At 45.3% G+C, this 21,689-nt stretch overlaps 1 protein-coding gene and 1 long non-coding RNA gene across 5 annotated transcripts in view; one reads left to right on the forward strand and one right to left on the reverse strand.

Annotated features, from left to right (window-relative positions):
• LOC122223837 overlaps positions 1–2,666 on the forward strand; it is a 29,502-nt gene extending 26,836 nt beyond the window's left edge. For 3 of the 4 annotated variants that reach the window (XR_006204513.1, XR_006204514.1, XR_006204511.1), the window contains exon 7: positions 2,402–2,666. This is a non-coding gene — a long non-coding RNA (uncharacterized LOC122223837). The remainder of the gene's footprint in view (positions 1–2,401) is intronic. The other variant, XR_006204512.1, reaches the window with a different exon arrangement.
• Positions 1–21,689, reverse strand: part of PRKCQ (protein kinase C theta) — a 186,046-nt gene that overhangs the window by 136,390 nt on the left and 27,967 nt on the right.

Genomic DNA, 21,689 nt, shown 5'->3' on the forward strand with positions numbered 1-21,689 from the left:
TAAGGCATGGACTATAAATTCAGAGGTTATATAGATAAAATGCACACTGGTATGGACAAAAGAATATACATCAGGAAACTAAGAATTCATACAATAAAACATTGAATTAAAATCTAAAGTAATCATGAGTAGCTTCGATTTATTAGAGGGAAAATGTCAGAGGCTTAAAAAAAATAAATGGCCTTTACTCTGCTATTGAAGCTCTCTTGAAAGTTTTTGCCTTTTGGAGCAAATAACTGAGAAAGGATAATATTGGAATTTGCTAATGCATATTCTTTGGGGATCTATTAATATTCAACTCTTCACAAAACTCTAACAATAAAAAGAGTTAAACTATTTAAATATAAAACACGACACAATAGCATTTTTTTTTTAAGCCATTGCAACTAGCAAATATTTTTGAAATGCTCCTACCTAACACTGGCAAGGGCAACACGAATCGCACCCTTGTAAGCAATGCTGCTGTGAGTGTGAATGTCCGCGATCCTGTTGAAGGCTTGCACACGTGTGTGTGTGCACAGGAGCACCAAGATGGTATGTAATAAGCATTCAAGGATGAAATGAACATGCAAGATTTTTGTCGGTCAGACCCTCAACCGGCCGGGTCCAAGCAGAACTCAGGGTCCTGCCTTTCGAATGGGCCCCGTCTATTTCACCAGCTCGGTGACGGGTACCGTGGTGCTCTGCCCAGCACTCGGGTGTCACCTTTCCCCTCCTGGACCAGAGCTGGTTTGCCTTGCCCCTTCCTTCCCCTTCCCGCCCCACTTGCCTCAGCGTGACTCCAAGTCACCACAACTTACCTGTTGCCCTACCCAGTCCCGACACCTGTCTCTCCCAGTCAGATCTCCACGCTGCAGCCCGAAGGAGCTTAGTTAGGACCATGCAGAGCTACTGCCATTTGCCCAACGTGTCAAGCTGTTTCACGGCTCTGGGCTTGTAGCAATACCGTTCCCTCTCCCTGGAATGCTTTCCTATTTCGTTCCATCCTCCCTCGGCACCCCATCCCTGCTTCCTTCATCTTTCAAGTTCCTGCTCAGTCCCTACCTCCCCTTTGAAGCCTTTCTTCCCTCCGCCTCCATCATCCACCCTCCTCCCTCTGGCACTTCCTGGTGGAATCCACTCAGTCCTCCAGGCCCCCCCCACCCCCCCAGCTCCTGGGGCATGGCTGTTAGACAGTGCCTGCCATATTTATTTGCCGTGGCTCTGTCATTTCCCATTTCCCAGTGGGGTAGATGCTGTCGCTCCCATGCTCTTTCTCTTGAGCCTCCAAATTTGGGGGGCACAGCAGAGCCCCACCAGGATTTCTCCTGCTTCATCTTTGAGGTACCGTGTTTGTCACTCAAACCATAGAAGTCCTTCTGGTTTCATCTAGCAAGACCCCTCCAGAGTCAGTGCATGTGGGTGCCTTACTACTAGACCCAAGTTGTGATAAAGGGTTTTCTCTATTGCCACATTCCTTTGGACATTCCAGTCAGCTTCGTGGGACTGGGGAGGAGATCTGGTGCTCACATTGCCAGATTTCCCTTTAACACTTTATTAGACATATTGGTTCACACTGGTCTTCCCAAATAAGCAGACTGCGGGCTCTGAGAGCAGGGACCAAGTCTTAGTCATTCACGCACCTCCAGGGCTGATCCCTCTGTCTGATAAGTAGTAGATGCTCAACGCATTTTTGCTAAGGAACTTGATTTTCAAAAGCAATGCTTTATATAATCTCTTAATCTTTATGCTTATATGCATATATTTTAACCTGCAAGGGTATGGTGTGGTCCAATCAAGCAGAGGGCAGTAGTAGAGGAAGTCAATACAAGAGAAATATCCCAGGCATCGTTACAAAGACCCGACACCATTATGGACTCAACCGCAGGAGTTATTTAGTGTCCCTAAGCCTGTCTTCTCATTTGGAAAGGGGTAATAATACCATCACTCATTTCAAAGGGCTACACGGACGGAATGGGCAAATGCACGGAGGTGCTTATAACGGGGCTGGCGCAGAGTAAACTCAAAAATGTTAGCTGTTATGATTATTATTGCAACTCTGATATATTTTCCAAGGGACTCTACCGACTTTATTAGTTTGTACCAAAAATGGGCAGGAAGAAAAGTAGAGACCGTCTGTTAGAAGCACATCTTGGCTGAATTATATGGCCTCCCTCTGCACTCTGCCACCAAACTCCCATAAAAACCCACATGTATCTCTCCTAGAGCACTTATTACCCTGTGATAGAGTCATCCCGACGCGAGCACTTATCATGATGGACAGTCAGGATGCCTATCCAATCTTCTGTGCTTTTGCTATCTCAGCTGCGAAATCTCATAATATGTACTTTAAATTTGCAGAGAATCTTTACTCTTATGACTCAATGTTTTCCCCTTTAAGCATGATCTCATCTGTCTTTAGCAGGTAGCTTCGAAGCCAGAAGATGGACAATATCATTGCTCAGCGGCATGGTTAAGGTCATAGACCTCAAGTGCTGAACTGAGAATTCCGGACTCCCTGGGTGCTGACTCACCTACTTACCCACACTGACTCACCTACCACAACTCAAACCTGCCAAATGCTTTCACAGTGATGTTAAGGATTGCCACCACATAACAAAAGCTGAGGAGGAGAAGTTCCACAGAAATAGAAAGCAACAGAAGTTCTATATACTCTCATCAGCAAAAAAAAAAAAAAAAAAAAAAAAGAAAAAAGAAAAAAAAAGAAAAAAAACAAAAACAAAAAACAAAACACAAAACCAAAAAATAAGACTTCTCTTTCTTTGCAGCATGTGAAATAGGAATGAGCATACATATCTTTATGTAAATGTTTTTAATGTTTTTAATTTTTGGTGGGGTGGGGAGAGAGACACAGCTCGAGCAGGGGAGGGGCAGAGAGAGAGAGAGAGGGAGACACAGAATGTGAAGCAGGCTCCAGGCTCCCAGCTGTTAACACAGAGTCGGACGTGGGGCTTGAACCCATGAACTGTGAGATCGTGACCTGAGCCGAAGTCAGATGTTCAATTGACCAAGCCAGTCAGGTGCCCCTACACTTCTTTATTTAAAAACAAAACCGTGGACAGCATCTGTATTGTTATAACCTAGCAGGAGGTATCTCGGTGACAGAGGGAGAGTCTCACAGAAACAGCAAAACCTCAAACATGTAGAAGAGGGAACACAACCGAATCTGTAGTCAACCCAGGAATAGGACAAAAAGCACTCAATAGTTTCCAAGTGGGTCACCTAAGCCCAAGTTTGGGGAATTAAACAGGCAGATGTCGGCAAATGAAGTGACATCTGTAGCCTTTACATCTCTTTACAGATAGAAAGGTTTCTCGGGTAAAAGTGATTGCTGTAGAAAATAACCTACAAATTAAGAATTACTTGCCTGGAAATGGGCAGAGAAGAAAGGTGGTAATAAGAGAACCATCAAATGAAAAGCATTTTACCCTGGTACTAAGACTTCTACAAAGTAGTACAATATAATAAAAAGAGTCAGAATACATATTAGCCTTGTGGGGCATCTGAGTGGTTCAGTTGATTGAGCATCTGACTTCAACTCAGGTCATGATCTCATGGTTTGTGAGGTCAAGCTCCCCATCTGGCTCACTGCTGTCAGCTCAGAGCCCGCTTCGAATCCTCTGTCCCCTCTCTCTCTGCCGCTCCCCCGCTCACACACTCTCTCTCAAAAAATGCATAAACATTTTTTAAAAAAAGGAAGAAAAAATAAATATTAGCCTCTTGGCCACACATGTGGTCTCAAAAGTGAATTAGAATAAGAAGCATGACCTGAAGATAATATTTTAAAATAATCCCTAGAGCATGAGCTGCAAAGACCAAAGAATGTAAGCCTAACATTCCACCAGCTGTTAGAAATGGTCAGGAAGGGGATTTGTTAACAGAGCTGGTACTGCCCGCCTACCTAAAAGCATTAACAAGACACCCCCTCCTTCAAGTGCTAGCAACTGAACTGTGTCCCCCACAAATTCACATGTTGAGACCCTAATTAATTTAACTAAGGTTAAATGAGATTGTGAGGGCAGGACCCTAATCCAATAGGATAGTGTCCTTGTAAGAAGAAGAGACACCAGAGATTTCTTTCTCTTCATGGTGTAAAGACACAGTGGGAAGGTGAAGAGAGCTCTCATCAGACACCAACTTTGAGGACACCGCGATCTTGGATGTCCAGCCACCAGAAACATGACAGCTCCCCCCCATCTATGGTATTCTATTGTGACAGCCCCAGGAGAATATAACTAATATAACCAAAAATAATGTAGAAACAAAACAAAGATCGAAATATAGAAAATGAGCCACCTGGGATGTCATTGTGCATATTCTGACACTAATTTTATTTTATTTTTTAAATTTTTCTTAGTATTTACAATTTTTTAATGTTTATTTACTTTTGAGAGTGAGTGAGAGAGAGCGAGCGAGCATGAATGGGGGAGAAGCAGCGAGATAGAGGGAGACACAGAATTCAAAAGAGGCTCCAGGCTCTGAGCTGTCAGCACAGAGCCCGACGCGGGACTTGAACCCAAGAACCATGAGATCATGACCTGAGCTGAAGTCAGATGCTTAACTGACTGAGCCACCCAGGTGCCCCCTGACACTAATTTTAATGTGTGACATGAACGTTGTCCACTAAAGCTTAGCTCTGATCAAATTATACCGATACTCAAGAAAACTGTCCCAGTCCCTGCTGAATTAAATCATGGCTTCTTAACCCATTATTTCAGAGCCTCTACATGTTGGCTCCCACTGCCCCCTTGCCACCACCTCCCAGTCCCCACAGCATGCCTCTTAGTCATATCCTGACTTCTCTGTTTGCTGGGTACATCGCAACCATCCATCTTGGTGGCTATGTAAACCAGTCCCTCTGTTTGGAATGCTGTGTCTTCTCCCCCCCTTAAAAAACTGCCATCCCCTAATCCTTCTCATTTTTTCGAGGACCTCACTTACACACTGCTTCATTCAGAAACCCTTCCCTGCCCCCCACAGAAAGAGGAGTGGTTTATCCGATGGGTAAGTTTTAGACAAGTAAATGGCACCTGCCCAGCCCAGCCTCTTCTCTCCCTTGGGGGGAATCTGTGGACTTTCATAGAACATGTTTCTCCACTCTTCTCTGCCATAAGCAGGGTGGGACCCATCTGCCTCAGTCCTGGGAGATTGGCCATTGTCCAGCGTGGCCTCTGACACCATGAACAAAGACCAACCTATCACTTGAATACTTTAGCCCATATCCACCTAATCCAGCCTCAAGTTGACTTTTTTTTTTTTTTTTTTGCATTTCCCTGACTTCTGATCGCTCTCTCCATTTGTTCCAAACACAGCAGTCTAGTGGAGGTATTTATTGGCTCCCCCTACAATTCACATGTATGTGAAGAGTCCATAGTGTATATATGATAGCTCATATTATTCAGTTTTCTCAACAAGTCTACAAGGTGGGTATAATCAACTCCATTCTACGGCTAAGAAACCGAGGCTTCAGCGCGTGAGTAGCTTGCTGAAGGTCATAGAGCTAGCACATAGCAGAGTCTGGATTTCAGCCTTGGTTGCTAAGCACCTCCACCCAAACTAGCACATTATTTCTTGTTAGAAAATGCCTTTTAAGGTTAGGTCAGGAAGGAAGTGAGAGCATGGAGATTTCCCCATAGAATGGTCTCCATCTGTTCTCCCAGCCTCTAATTAGGAAGGACGATTACAACCACCCACATGGGCTCTCTCAGCAGGCCTCCATGCTGCCCTACTTGCTTAATTATCTTAGGTACCAATCGGACGCTTCTCCTTGTCAGTACCTGCGGTTGAAGGATCTTTCTACCCCATAGCTGTGGAAAAAAAAAAAAAAACAGGTAATATAATTGGAGTTGAAGTTCCTTGGAATAACGTAAGCTCACATCCAGAAATGAGGTCAACGCTGCAGATCTGAGTAACTTCCCCAGGATGTCACCAGTGTGTGCTCTCCCATCTCCTTGAATCTCCCTTTATTCACACTGTCAGAGATGGCAGATTGGGATGAGTGAGGAATTCCAGGGCCGGGGTCTAGAACAAAGCTAGCTGACTGCTTCATGTAACGTTGGGAGGGACTTGGTCTCCTTGGCAGGATTTTCTAGCCACAGTTAGGTAATCGCTTACTGAGTCTAAAGATGCTGCCTCATATAGGAGGCACACTGAATTTATGGCTCTGTCCCTGTGTCAAGATTTACTCTTAAAAGACAGTCTTCAGCACACACACACACCCCACACACGCACACACTCACACACACACGCAAAGTAACTATATGAAGTGAGGGGTATGTTAATTAGCTTGACAGTGGTCATATTTCACAATGTACAGGTACCTCAAATCACCAAGTTGTATACCTTAAATATATCCGATTTTAGATGGTCAGTTACCTCTCAAGTTGGGGGGGAGCGCAGAGACAATCGTTTCTGTGACTGTCCCTTCTTGGCAACCCACTAGCTCTAAAGAGACACGGGATACTTTGTAATCTTCCTAAGGCACTAGAGTAAGAGGGCTTCCTGACAGGTTGGTGGTCAGTGAGGAAAAGTACACCACCTCAACTCGGGGTGCCAAATCGGAGCCAGGGCCCAGGGCACTCGGGTCAATGGGCACCTTGACTGAGAAGGTGAGTGTGAAATTCTTGGACACACAGTCCGTCTTCCTCTGGCCTTTACGTGCCAGTGGACACAGAGGATGGAGACACACGGATGGGCAAATGACACTGCCATGGCATGAAAGCCAGCTTTCCAACCACACCGTCTTCAACAAATGACCGAACCTCTTTGTGTCTCTGTTTCCGTATCTGTAACGTGGGGAAAATAATAGACGTACTTCATAGAGTTGTTACGGGGATTACATGAGTGGATTTATGGGAAATGCTTGCGATAGTGTTTGGTGAAATCACACAGGATGTTCCCAAGGGATCCTGAGAAAGTCTCCCTGATGAAAATTAGCTGCCAGTGACGGTGACTTGTTCAACGGACTATGTCCGACACCTAAACTACTGGCTAAGTAACGAAGCGACATACACCATCTTATGTTTTACCATTACTCAGGAAGCATTTGCTAAACCTGCCTGCTCTGTACAAAGCATTGTTCTGGATCCAAGAAGGAGGTTTTGAGAGCTGGGGCTCCACCTGCTTGCCCTTCTATCCTGTTAATAAAGTGATGTGGCCAGTTAACATGGGCTTGGCGTTAGAGACTCAGAAGACAAGAAATGGCAACATAGGCTCCCACTCCTGGGAGCACCAGTAGCAAAACACCCCTGCCCTCCCAGGGCTGCTCTGATACCACACCCCACTTCCTCCTCAGGGTGTGTGACGCTTTTCAAAGAAAATACAGTATCTGGTAGTATGACCACAGCAAGCGGAAATGTCAACGTGCAGTCCACAGACGAACTAAGAGTTCTGCACAGAATAAACATACAGGGAACCCTCCAACAACAGGCAATGCTGCTTTGCATTACTGCCCATCACATGAAGAGTTTCCCAGAGAAGGGGATGGGGTGGACCGGGGATGGGGTGGACCGGGGATAAGGACCACGAGAAGGAGAAGAAAGAGGCAGAGTGGGGTCAGATGATCTTGGGTGGATGTGTGCGTGTGGATCTAAGGGAGTCGCCCACATCTTGTTGCACAGAGAAATGTCCCCAACTTAGGAATGAGTGGGTTGTCAAAGCACGTTTGTAGTTAGAGCTGAGAATTCATGGGAACAGCAAAATGATTAGGTTCCTCCACTAGCTCACTAACTGACCTATTTATCTGCTCACTCGGAGCCAAGTCAAAATTAATTTATAAAATCGACCACCATTTGTCACTGTTCGAGCTTATGAGATCCTCTACTTGGTTTTCTTCTTGACACATGTCAAATTGATTGTGGGTTTATAGCCCACATAGGGTCTATTTTCTCATTTTGACTTTTTAATTTTTTAAGTTTATTTATTTTTGTGAGAGACAGAGTAGGGGAGGGGCAGAGAGAGAGAGAATCCCAAGCAGACTCCACACTCTCAGCACTGAGCCCGACGTGGGGCTCGAACTCATGAACCGTGAGATCATGACCTGAGCTGAGATCAACAGTCAGACGCTTAACCGACTCTTCCCTATTTTCCCGTTCTAAAAGCCACAGATCACTCTGACTCTCAGGGAACACTAGTTTTACTGTGTGAGCAGAGTACATTCGTAGTGTTAGCCATAACTGCAGTGGACACACACCTACCGGGCAAGATAGGAACGCACTGGCTCAGAGGTTCTCAAGGGTGGTCCTGAGGACCAGGAGCATGGGCGCCAATGAGGGAACTCTCGAAATGCAAACCCTGCAGCCCCACCCAGACCCGCTTGAGTTAGAAGCTCTGTGGGCAGAGCTCAGCAAACCGAGGGTTCCACTTAGGAGGTGCACACTGAAGTCTGAGGAAGGGTGTACTCACGTAAACTCCATAAGGCTGGGCCTGGGTCCTTTTCATCTCACTTGCCCAGGATCTGGGCACCTAGATAGTTCTATATAACTGGTTCTCAACCAGGGCAATCTGCCTCCAGGGGGCATCTGGCAATGTCTGGAGACATCTTCGGTGGTCACCAACGTCGGGGAGAGGGTACGACTCACATCAGGTGAGTTGAGGCCAGAGATACCGCCAAACAACCTACAATGTGCAGGGCAGCCCCGCCCCCCAACAAATGCATGCACAGTGCTGGGGTTCAGGAGCCTTGGTCTAACCAAAAGCACCAAATGTGGTGAAGCCAAGAGGATTTCCCTCCTCCATCTCTCACCATCTCTCATCGCTCCCCCAAGGTCAGCGATTCCAGCCCCACAGAAAGAAGGGAGTGCGTAGGCGTGGGGCAAAGTATCTCTCCGCTGCCTTCTGCCTTCCCATTTGGGGACCACAAGTAGCATGGTAACGGACCTATAACACGCTCGCAAGAAGTGTCTTTTGAATAAGTGGATAAATCAATTAGGAATGAATAAATCAGTGAACAAATTCACTGATCTGTTCATTTTTCTGAGAGCTGAAAGGGCTCTTAGTGATCAAATGGTCTGCTCTCATACCAGATAAAGGGATTAAGGTTCAGAGAAATTAAGGCAAGAGATCAAAGTTACTGTCTAATTAGTGGAAGGAGTGTTACCATGCCCCAGGTCCACCTAGATCCTTCTTCATTTATTTGCACAAAGTATTAGTACTGCTCACACAGAAAGACAATTTAACGCACCAGATGTGAGACCCTTTCACCCGCTCAGGTTTATTTGTGATATAGGCACTCTGGCGAATTTTGACCAGCCCCAACAACCTCATATACTCACTGAGCCAGGCACTCGGTGAGTGAATGAATCTGGCAGACTGCTCATTCCGCACCCCCCAAAGGGCTCTTCTGTATCCCTCATCCACACACGAAATGTGAAGAGATTAATACCCTTGCTTCTCTGAAGAAAAAACAATGGCAAAGAGAAAAAAGAACTATTCGATTATGGGATATATCTCTTGCAAATGCCAAGCTTTGACTTCCCTTAGTGAATTTTTAGCGAGCTCTTAAGATTATTGTGTGATCAGAGCCATTGTGTGAAAGGTACTTCAGCATCTTCTTATGAGACAACAATCTCTGAAAAGGACAGCACTGCATTTCGTAACGGCAATTTCATTGTTCTCCAGAGGAGAACAATGGAGGGAAGGTGGAGGGAAGAAGGATCTTCATTTTAACAAGGAATCCATTACGGATTAGCGGCAAATAACTAATATGCATCGAGCACCTGACAGCTTACAAATAGCTTTGCAAAAATGAAGGTAATGAACATGTTGCTAGTCTTGATAGATACTGGAACTTGCTTTTGTTTTTCAAAACTGGCTCTTCATCACAGAGTTTGAGCAGCGCTGGTCTATGGCACCCATTTGTATCACGATACTCGCTAAATTGCAATCTACTCTAATTTTCTATTTATCTTTGTGTATAGCGCCGCCCCCCCCCCCCCCCCCCCCTTGAATGTAAGCTCTACGATTTCAGAAGCAATGTTTAGGTTTGGGGTTGGGTTTGTTGTTGTTGTTTTTTTATAGACTTCATTTCTTAGAGCAGTTTTAAATTTATAGCAAACTTCAGCAGAAGGTACAGAGATTTCCCACACCCTTCCTGTCCCCTCCCCCAATTCTCCCCCACTATTAACACCCCACCCCAGATGGCATACCAATTACAATCCACAAACCCACACTGACAGCATTATCACTCAGAGTCCATAGTTTACTTTAGGGGTCGTTTTTGGTGTTCGGCATTCATTGGGTTTGGTCAGAAGTATAATGATAGGTATCCCATCATTATAGTATCACACAAAATAGTTTCACTGTCCTAACGATCTTGTGCTCAGCCTATTCATTCTTCCTTCCTCCCCAGACCTAATAGATATTAAAATGGGGGCAACTGGGTGGCTCAGTCGGCTAAGCATCCACTTTGGGTTCAGGTCATGATCTCGCAGTTGGTGAGTTCGACCCCTGCGTCGGGCTCTGCACTGACAGTGCGGAGCCTACTTGGGATTCTCTCTCTCCCTCTCTCTCTGCCCCTCCCCTGCTCGTGCTCTCTCTCAAAATAAACAAACATTAAAAAAAATAAAGATGTGATAATAGACATCATCTGGTGCTGGCAGAATAGTTGGACAGATTGTCAGAACAAAATGGAATGTCCTGAAACGAGCCAAATATTAATGAAAGTTTTGTGTGCAGTGAAGACGGCAGGTGATGTCAGTGGGGAGAGTTAGGATTGCTTAATAAATGGGGTGGTAGTCATTGGCTAAAACCTACATTAAAGCTAACATCAAAATAAAATTCAGATAGATTGACGATATTAATGTAGAAATAAAACCTCTACACAACCAGAAGTACTAGATATGTAGATTATAATTATGTAATCTTTTGTAATCAGGGAAGACTTATCAAATATCGTACCTTGTCTGTCGAGACAAGGTCCATAAAGGAATACATTTCTATACCGTGTGTGTGTTAAACGTTAACAAAATATAAGACAAACAACAAAATGGGAGGTATAATTGTAAAGTATGTGGCAAAATATTTGATAAATATGTGAAAAGCTATTAAACATCAGTAAAAGGGGACACACCTAATAGTGAAATCTTATTTGCCTAATAAAACAATTGGCGAAGATCGAGAACAGGCATTTTACAGAACAAATGTTATAAAGGGCCAGTAAGATACATAAAAAGTTCAATTTCACTAGAAATAAAAGAAATGTAAATTAGCCAGCTTCATAATCCCCTCTCTGCCATTCCAAAATCCAAAATGCTCTGAACATAGAAAAAAAAAAAAATTCTGTAGTGCAAACTAATGTAGTAGCAAAACCTGATATGGGCTATTTATGGTCTATTTATTATGCTGAACATAACCGTTAGTATCCTCCCCCACAACATGCAGTTTATTGGGAATATTTTGTAATATACAGTGTATAACTTTATTACTTTTAGAGAGTATAAATTCGGAAACAGATCTGGCCATAATGGCCTGGATAAGGAACCTGTACAATCTTTATGGAAGAAAACGTGTATTAAATGACTTTAAGATAAGTATTTGAAGGTCTACATACAAGAATGCCCAGTCAGGCATCGCTTAACAATGGCCTAACTGGCAACAGCCTCAACGTCCAAAAATAAGATATTGTTGGAAAAAATGATGGCAAACGACTACAGTGGAATATTTTATAACCAGTAGATCGTTATTCCCTAAAATAAAGATATTTACAGGATATAGTTAAGCTGAAGAAGGGATGTACTAACCATAACGTGTGGGTGTGTATATAAAAAAGGAGCTCATTTAAAGAGATCTACAGTCACATGCATAAATCTTGGCGGGAAAGATTTAAATCAAAATGCCATCGCTGGGTGGACTGGGTTTTAGGTCATTTTAAATAGTTACTTGTGAAGAGTTTACCATTCTGATTTTTGAAAATGATCTTGCATTAGCAAAAAAGGGAAAAATGCTGCACCTAGTGACTCAATTTTTCCCTCCTAACCATTATGTAAAGCAGGATGGATGGTTCCCATTACAGAGAGGAGAGAGGCGGATGCTTGCGGAAGTTAGGGCTTTCTTCAGGTTTGCAGAGAGTATAAGTGATGGGGCCTACCTCCTCTGATTTCGTATCTAGTCTCTTTCCATGGCAAGGCCTCTGTGGGCCTGGCCCCGGGTATCACCTGGCACCCATTCAGATCCCTGGCCCTGATAACGTCTGGCAACTGAACAAGTCTTTCTTTCATTTAGTACCAGCTGACTGGGAGTGTCCTCTACAGGAGGTGTCTTGGGGCAGCGCTTAGACAACAAAGCCATAGCTCTTGACTTCAAGACCACTCCAATTCTTCTCATAGGGATTCCTAATTTAGCAGAGAGCAGTGGCCCACAAGTCCATGAACAAGTAGCTTGTTCAGATCACACAGTATACTTTTTCCCACAGAAATGTTACCCGTGACGCTGGATCCACATGTGCACGTTTCCTGAAGCACAAAATGGTGCCATGAAACCACCTACGATGGATTTAGAACAGATTTACTAGGAACTGTGTCCCGACCTCCCATTTGGGGTTTTATGAACACACACTAAGACAGCTGGGGCAGTCCAATCAGAGATTCCTCTTTGTTTTTACTGAGCAGTGGGATCCGGCCCTTGCCCAGCTCCAGGACACCTGAGGGGCCCCCACGGCCCAAGGGTGGAGAGAAGAAGGGCCTGGGGAAGGACTCTGGGGAGAGAAGCAGGAGTGGGGGGAGACGGGCCAGGCAGGTGATGCCGAGCATGGAGAGCAGGGGTGGAGCGGGAAAAGATGACTGTAGCTGGGGGTGGGACTGGAGATGGGGCAGTGGGGAGGGAAGCAGGGAAGGTGAGCCAGGAGGAGAAGGAGGATGAGGTCAAGAAGGGGACCATGTGCTGGGGCGCCTGGGTGGCTCGGTCAGTTAAGCGTCCGACTTCGGCTCAGGTCATGATCTCGCTGTTCGTGGGTTTGAGCCCCGCGTCGGGCTCTGTGCTGACGGCTCAGAGCCTGGAGCCTGCTTCGGATTCTGTGTCTCCCTCTCTCTCTGCCCCTCCCCCAACTCACATTCTGTCTCTGTTAAAAATAAACATAAAAAAAAAAAGACAGGGAACATATGCCACTGGTGGTCTCCAAAAGAGGGCATCTGAAGGTCAGGGCAGCCGATGGCACAGACCTTGCAAGTAGCACAGAGACTGAGAGCTGCCCCCACATCCATCCCCTTCGATTCCCCTGCCCCTGCCTAGAATACACAAGGGGTGGCGTTGAATCACCTTGGCAATGCCCTTGATCGCTGGGGCCTGGATTCTCAGGTCGGGGAGAAGTCAACCATCAAGCTTAGACCGCTGTTAATTTGGAGCCTCTGTGACAGCAGCCAAGCATACAGATTAAAGAATACCTCACCTCGCAAGACTTCAGGAAGAAACAAGAATATGGCTGCAAGCCTTGGCTGAACGACAGAGAACCGTCCTGATCACAAAAGAGAATTTTATTATTCTACTCTACAAAGTCCTTCTCCTCCCTCTCTGCTTCTTCCTCTTTCCCGCCTTCAGGCTGACCAGCCAGTCCTCCCCATCCCGCTCACGAGAAAAGAAAGAGGATGTGACAATGGCAACCAAACGGGGCATCTGGCACCGACGTCCTGTTCCCGTCCCAGAGCTGACGGCGCAAAACGAAGCGAACCATCTCCTGGGCGCAGGTATTTTCCTGAGGTTTCAACGTTTGGAATTCAGATTTGCCTGGGGAGGCTTCCTCTGTCTGGGAGACAGAGCAGAAAGAAACACATTGCATACTTAGTAGGGTCATGCTCTTGGGCTGCAAGAAACACAAGTCTGAGCTCCGGGCCACGGCCCTTTCCTCCTTGAAACACACAACCAACCCCTACAACATCTTGAAAACACCCCCGCCCCTAATTCTCAACATCTCCCATCCCGGGGGCTCAGAGTGGAGTGAGCACTGATCAAGCTGCCACTGCCTGACGATGTTTACGGGACAGAGAGGCAGGTCCTGAGGTACACGGGGTGCAGGAGCCTGGGTCAGCGGGTGCGGAGAAGGGAGGGGCTGAGTATTCCGGGGCCCTTCACCAGGGACATTCGTGAACAGCTCTCGGCAGTGGGGGATTCTGTTTCCCTTTTGTTTTTAAAACCACCATTTCGTTTTGTTCTAAAAAGAATGGAAAAGTGGTAAGCTGTTGCATTAATCTCTGCTTCAGTCCGCCCCTTAAGGAAATGAATGGGAAAGGGAAAACAGAACCTGCCATTTACTCAAAATGATTTCGCAGACGTTTCCTCCATTTGAATGCTGAGGTCTCGTGACACAGTCCAGTTGGTATTCTCATCCCTGTGTCACACAGAGGGAAACGGGCTCCGAGAGGTGAGGACATTTGTCCACGGTCGCACAGCTGATCATGGTGGAGCGCTTTTAGGACAGCACACACGGTCGTTCGATCTCCTGTAAGCTCAGCGCTGCCCTGGAGGTAATTATTTCTAACTCCATCTGACTGCGTGACATTGACATCTTTGTCAAACCTCTGGGTTCCCCCTGAGTCCCCCGTGGCTGATCTTTGCTGCTGCAGACACAGGGGTGATTAAAAGGTATTATTCATCTAACGCTTCTCACGGGCCGTCAGGAGGCACCTCGGCCTGAGTGGATCCCAGTAATGAAGCCACACTTCCTGTCTTTGCAACATCGGTCAGGGAAGCAGATCAGGACTGCCCTTTACTGGGTGCACTACCCTGGTGCCACTCGCCCCACGCGCTTTCCTGTGGGGCTTCCGCAGTCCTGTGCTTCCTCCCTGCTGATGGCACGGCATAAAAGTTGCACAAACAGAACATCTGGTCTTCGTGCAAATAGGAAGGCAGAGAGGAAGGAGGGAGATTGGCTCCCCGGCACGCCCTCTCCCCAGGAGGACTGTACACGTCACCTCGAAGAGCAGTGAGAACGGGACCGTGGCTCCGGCCAGTGTCCCCCGCCATCTGCCTTCAGTTCCCGGCCGAAATGCCCCTCATTTGGCTGAGCTGCTTAGACTCTGAAGCAAGAGCAGCTTGTCTAGGGAGGACGTCTACTGTGCCTATTCTGGTGTCCACCTCTGGGGCCCAGGGACAGCTGGCTTCGGGGGCAGCCAGGACATCGGTCTGCAAGTCCTGCCCAACCTGTCTACACCACTTGTGGTTCTTTCCTTGCTGGGCCTGCAGTAAGCTAGGAAAGCGAGCTAGATTCTGATTAAGATGGCATTCTGACAGAAATGACCTCGTCACAGAGAGACCAGAAGCATCTTACAGAAGCTGTTTCTTTGGGAAATGTTAAATCCTCGGTTTCCAAACTACGGTTGGCATGACTGGGTTCAAAGGGCATGGGGAATGGCCCTCTACAGCCAGGACTCCTCCCCAGGGGCTGCCTCTGTTTCAGAGAACCCAGGCAGCACTAAAACTGAGAATTTCCTTGCTTGGCTGTGATGCCACATCGCTGACACCGAGGTGACGCACGTCTGACCGAGCAGTTTCCTCACCGCTGCTCGCTGCTCGGAGGGAAGTCTGAGCTGGAGTCAGACCCAACCTCCTACTTCCGATTCTAGGCTGCCTGTCACCTTGCAACTGAACGGTTTCCAAATACCTCGTAAAGGAAGTGCTTTTAATTTACTTTTAATAATCGAAAGTGACATGGCGGGGCATCAAGTTACAGTTCTTCGCACGAGGGGAGAAATATTGGTGCATTTGATAATGAGAGCCTCCGGTTTTCCCTTCTGTTGATCCTAATACTTTGTTTTCCCAGGATTCCAGGACTCGTCAGTGAATGACAGTAACACGTTAGAGCTTGGAGGACTTTGTCTAAAGTTATATACCCTGACCTTGGGGACACTCGCTCAAGTTCAGCACTCTGAATCACAAATTGCTTCAAAGTTCTTTCCAGAGAAGACTGTGAACCCTCAAATACGCATTTATTTAATTTTATTTTTTTTAAATACATGAAATTTATTGTCAAATTGGTTTCCATACAACACCCAGTGCTCATCCCAACAGGTGCCCTCCTCAATGCCCATCACCCACCCTCCCCTCCCTCCCACCCCCCATCAACCCTCAGTTTGTTCTCAGTTTTTAACAGTCTCTTATGCTTTGGATCTCTCCCACTCTAACCTTTTTTTTTTTCCTTCCCCCCCATGGGTTCCTGTTAAGTTTCTCAGGATCCACATAAGAGTGAACACATATGGTATCTGTCTTTCTCTGTATGGCTTATTTTGCTTAGCATCACGCTCTCCAGTTCCATCCACGTTGCTACAAAAGGCCAGATTTCATTCTTTCTCATTGCCACGTAGTATTCCATTGTGTATATAAACCACAATTTCTTTATCCATTCATCAGTGGATGGACATTTAGGCTCTTTCCATCATTTGGCTATTGTTGAGAGTGCTGCTATAAACATTGGGGTACAAGTGCCCCTGTGCATCAGCACTCCTGTATCCCTTGGGTAAATTCCTAGCAGTGCTACTGCTGGGTCATAGGGTAGGTCTATTTTTAATTTTTTGAGGAACCTCCACACTGTTTTCCAGAGTGGCTGCACCAATTTGCATTCCCACTGACAGTGCGAGAGGGTTCCCGTTTCTCCACATCCTCTCCAGCATCTATAGTCTCCTGATTTGTTCATTTTAGCCACTCTGACTGACGTGAGGTGGTATCTGAGTGTGGTTTTGATTTGTATTTCCCTGATGAGGAGTGATGTTGAGCATCTTTTCATGTGCCTGTTGGCCATCCAGATGTCTTCTTTAGAGAAGTGTCTATTCATGTGTTCTGCCCATTTCTTCACTGGATTATTTGTTTTTCGGGTGTGGAGTTTGGTGAGCTCTTTATAGATTTTGGATACTAGCCCTTTGTCCGATTCAAATACGCATTTAGCTATCACAGTCCTTTAAATATATCACAGTCCTTTATATATATACATATATATGCATATGTATATGTATGTGTATGTATACATATATGTATATGGGGCTCCTGAGTGGCTTAGTCAGTTAAGTGTCCGACATCAGTGCAGGTCATGATCTCGCGGTTCGTGGGTTCGAGCCCCGCATTCAGCTCTGCGCTGACAGCTCAGAGCCTGGAGTCTGCTTCACATTCTGTGTCTCCTTCTCTCTCTGTCCCTTTCCCATTCACACTCTGTCTCCATCTCTCAAATATAAATAAACATCAAAAAAATTATATATAGGACAGATTATATGTACAATGTAGTTTAAATTTGGTTGGAGATTCTTTCCTATACTGAAATTTACCCCCGAGATAGCACTTCCTCCCCAGTCCTGGAATTGTCACTCCTTGGCACGAGCTGCGACATTTCTGTACATTCAGAAGTAGGATTATAAGACATTCTGGCTAAACCTCTCACTGAAATCAAAATGCTCCCTTGCTGGCTTAGTACTTCACTAGTCTGGGAACCCTATGAAAATGGAAATTAGGTGAGTTTGGCATGAAGTTTAGTAAGTCTGGGCTGAGTTCTGCTGATTATCACTTTTATTTTTTTTAACAACTAAACAGAAAACTTTCTGCTCTATTAAAAGCCTATTTCTCAGGGTGCCTGGGTGGCTCAGTTGGTTAAGCATCCGACTTGAGTGCAGGTCATGATCTCACGGTCCGTGAGTTCGAGCCCTGTGTTGGGCTCTGTGCTGATGGCTCAGAGCCTGGAACCTGCTTCGGATTCTGTATCTCCGTCTCTCTCTGCCCCTCCCCCACTCACGCTCTGTCTCTATCAAAAAATGAATAAACGTTAAAAAATTTTTTTTTAAAAAGCCGATTTCTCCCTTTTAGGTGAAGATCAGAAACCTCCTGGTTCGCACTCTCTTTTCAATTATCCTGCTTATGGTGATGCTACATATTAAAGTCACCCCCAAGCCTCTTTCCCATATGAAGTAGTATCCACTCTTTATTCTTTTCTCCAAAAAGTATTCACATTCAAATTTCAAATGATTTTTTTCCCTTACTCACTGGAGTGTATCTGATATGTTCATATGGATACGAACTTATAAATATGCCGAGCCCAAGGGCATTTCTGCGATATGAAGTTCAAGGTCTAGGAAAGCAACCACATTTTGACAGTCACTGTGTTCCCTGATCCTCTGCCAGAGGCAGGGGCCTGTGCAATGCAAAGGGGCTGAGTTTCTAACTGGGACTGGTGCTTGTGTTTGCACTAAGAATGAGAGGCCAAGACAAAGCTCAGTGAAGAGCTGGCAAACCTGGGAAAATCACTCCATCTCTGGGGGTCTCAGCTTCTTTGCCGATAAGACGGGGGAGTAGAGATCAAGCTCTCTAGTCTATTTGAGCCCCAACACCCTCCGGTGCAGAATCGTTTCCAAGTTTGCTGGCTATGCTCACATTCTGCTATTCTAATGTATTTAATAGACAGAAACCTGCCATCCTGGAGAGACATCCTGCATTCAGGTGTTACAGGAATAACATATAAATGATCTGTTCAATAATATTCACACCATAAATAGTCACTGAGCATGCATTATAGGTCTTTCCTCCTTGAACCACTTGCATTTTACTGGAAGCCACAAAACCTGAAGACGACAGCACTGATAGAAACGACAGAGATGTGAATAACTAGAATCTGTAATTTTAGACCTAAGCAGCTCTGGTTCTAAGCCTGGAGCAGGACTTGAGCAGAATTCAGCAGCTCGATTGTCAGGTGAGCTATGCCACCCAGTTTGCAATGTTAGATTGCAGCCCACGGGGGCATATAGGAAGTCGGAAGACCAGCTCCGTGTTGCCTTGGATTTCCTAGGCCACCGGTCTGCATTTCAAATTCCTTATTTAAAAAGAATGGTGGTAATAAAGGTTACCTACATCATAATTTCCTTAGGTATTCCTAAGAACACACTGGACACATATACAATCCATAAGGCATAAGGTATTTCAAAGTCAAGTTCACATCCTTTCCTTGTTTCTGCCAAATAAACTTCTAAAAAGGGTTCTTTTCTGCTTGGGTTCAGAAGGTCCAAGAACTAGAGGGAATCCCCAGCGCCAAGCTGTCCTTTCCCTACATCAGAGGTCTTTCCGCAGGGCTCTAAGAAAAGTCCAGGAGTGGGAAGTAAAGCCTTCTTCCTTCCTGGGACGGCACAGCTCTTTAACCGCCTGGCAGGGAGGCAGTCAGTCCTTTGAAGCCAGTCCCTTATTTCCACGTGCTCCGTAATTGATGCACTGTGTTTACTTTTAAAAAGAAAAGAAGAAAAAGCCACCCAGGTGGAGCCCAGGCATCTGCAAATGCTGTCAGCATGGCGCACGCTTCCTGACATTTTCTTCTGAGGCCACTCTCGTTTCTTTGCGTCTCCAAAGGAAGGAGAAAACAGAGTGGGGTTGGGTGGCATTGGGAAAAAGGAGAGGGGAAGAAGTAAGAACTAGGTCTGTCATGACTAAACTCACTAAGTTCATTCTCAGGATTAGAGTTCATACATCATTTTCAAGCCAACAGCAACTCCTGTCACCCTTATCTATTAGAGAGAAACCAACCGCTATTTTGTGGTTACATAAGAAAAGCAAACACACACCTCCAGACACTTCTGTCATTGAGGATGACAAACTCACGCCAGCGAAGTACATTTTCCGACAAGGCTGCTCTGTGCCCAGCGGAGCTGCTCTTCAGGGAAAGCCATGCTGGTGCTGGAATGAACACTAGCTGGGGGGAAACCTGGGCACCGGCCATGCTGTTTGTACCCAAACCCTTCTTGGCATTCATTCTTCAAGCGCATCCTTCCTGGTTGAGATGAGAGTGATCTTGTCTGACTTATGCTGTGTGTAGGCAGCTGTCAGGACTGGGAACCAGCATGTGAACCCTCCTCATCAGGGGAAAAGAAGTCATCTCTAGACCCATATTGCTGAGAGGGTTACACTTTTTTTTCAGATGGTGTACACGTAGCTACAAAGCAGGTTACCTTCTTTCCCTCGGGCAAGTAAAACCTATTGTATCACCTAACCTTACGGCGATAAACAGAATCTCATTAATTCAGTCTACACCTCACCCCTGATGAATTTGGAACATGTGTCAATTTCATAAGGAAGTGATAGATTGAAAGTTAACCTCTGGAAAACCTATTTTGGTAAATGTTTGCTTAGCACTAAGACCTTTCTGAGTCTTATGTGGATATGTGTAAGTGCGTAACTTACAGATATTTCCAATGGAAATGCAAGTCAGAAACGATATGGTTGGCTACCATTGCCTGAGCACATACTATGTGCTGGACTGCTCTATACCCATCTCAAAGAATGTCCAAAGAGCTTCACAAGGTGGAAATCATCATCCCTACTTCACAGATGAAGAAACCGTGCATAGAGGTTAAACATCTCACACAAGGATGGACAGTGAAAAAGAAAATGAGCCAGGATTTAGCATGTGGGGCCCTTTCCACCATACCAGGCAGCCGGTTTCTATCTTTAAAGGTGCCTGCTCCTGTCAACCTGTGTCTAAGTATTTAAATTACTTTACATACCCCCAAACTGATTAACTAGAATTGAAACAGTTCAACTATTTATTCTGAAATTTCGTTAATTCACGCTTAGTTTTCTTGCAGTGTGTCTGTAATGAAGGAGTCACCATATCTCTATATTCAGGGGGAAAGGGAAGACGGCAAATGTATGAGTGCACGTTAATTTTTATTTTATCGTTATGGGAAGGACGGATCTAAGGATCTGAGCCCCTTCTGTACCCCCCTCTGCACTGCCAATGACCAACAGTCAGGCACAGCTGTATCTTCTCCAGAGCAACTTCTGCCTAATTGCTAAGATACCCTGTCCTTCAGCCACGTGTGACCCTTAAGGATGGGATCCTGGGAAGGAAAGGCAAGATAGGAAATTTGTACAATATTACGTTTTGCCTTTTCTTTATTTTTAGACAGACCTTCAACTCTGTAAGACCTACACATTATTATGGTCTCTAGGTTTAGAGACTTCATTTTATTACACTTCACTTTACTATGCTTTGCAGATAACTGCATTTTTTTTTTAACAAATTAAAGGTTTGTAGCACTCCTGCCTCAAACAGGTGTGTTGGCACCATTTTCCAAAAGCATTTGCTCACTTCGTGTCTCTGTGTCACATCTTGGTAATTCTTGCAATATTTCAGACTTTGTCATTGTTATTATATTCATTATGGTGATACATGATCAGTGATCTTTGGTGTTACCATTGTAATTGTTTAGGGACACCATAAGCTACACCCATATATGACGGTGAACTTCATTGATAAATGTTGTATGTGTTCTGACTGCTCCATAAGTTGGCTGTTCCCCCATCTCTCTCTTTCTCCTTGGGTCTCCCTGTTTCCTGAGACACAATAGTGAAATCAGGCCAATGAATAACCTTATGGTGGCCTCTAAGTGTTCAAGTGAAAGGGAGGGTCACACGTGTCTCTCTTTAAATCAAAAGCTGGATATGATTAAACTGAGTTAGGACTATTGTGCCATACAGTTAGCCAAGTTGTAAATGCCAAGGAAAAGTTCTTTAAGGAATTAAAGGTGCTACTCTAGTGAACACTAGAAAAGCAAAACAGCCTTCTTGTTGATATGGAGAAAGTCTGAGTGGTCTGGATAGAAGATCAAACCAGCCACAACACTCCCTTAAGTCAAAGCCTCACCCAGAGCAAGGTCCTAACTCTCCTCAATTTTATGAAGGCTGAAAAAGGGAAGGAAGCTTCAGCAGAAAAATGTGAAGCTAGCAAAGGTTGGATCATG

The sequence above is a fragment of the Panthera leo genome, chromosome B4, assembly GCF_018350215.1.
Source record: "Panthera leo isolate Ple1 chromosome B4, P.leo_Ple1_pat1.1, whole genome shotgun sequence".
NCBI classification, from domain to species: Eukaryota; Metazoa; Chordata; class Mammalia; order Carnivora; family Felidae; genus Panthera; species Panthera leo.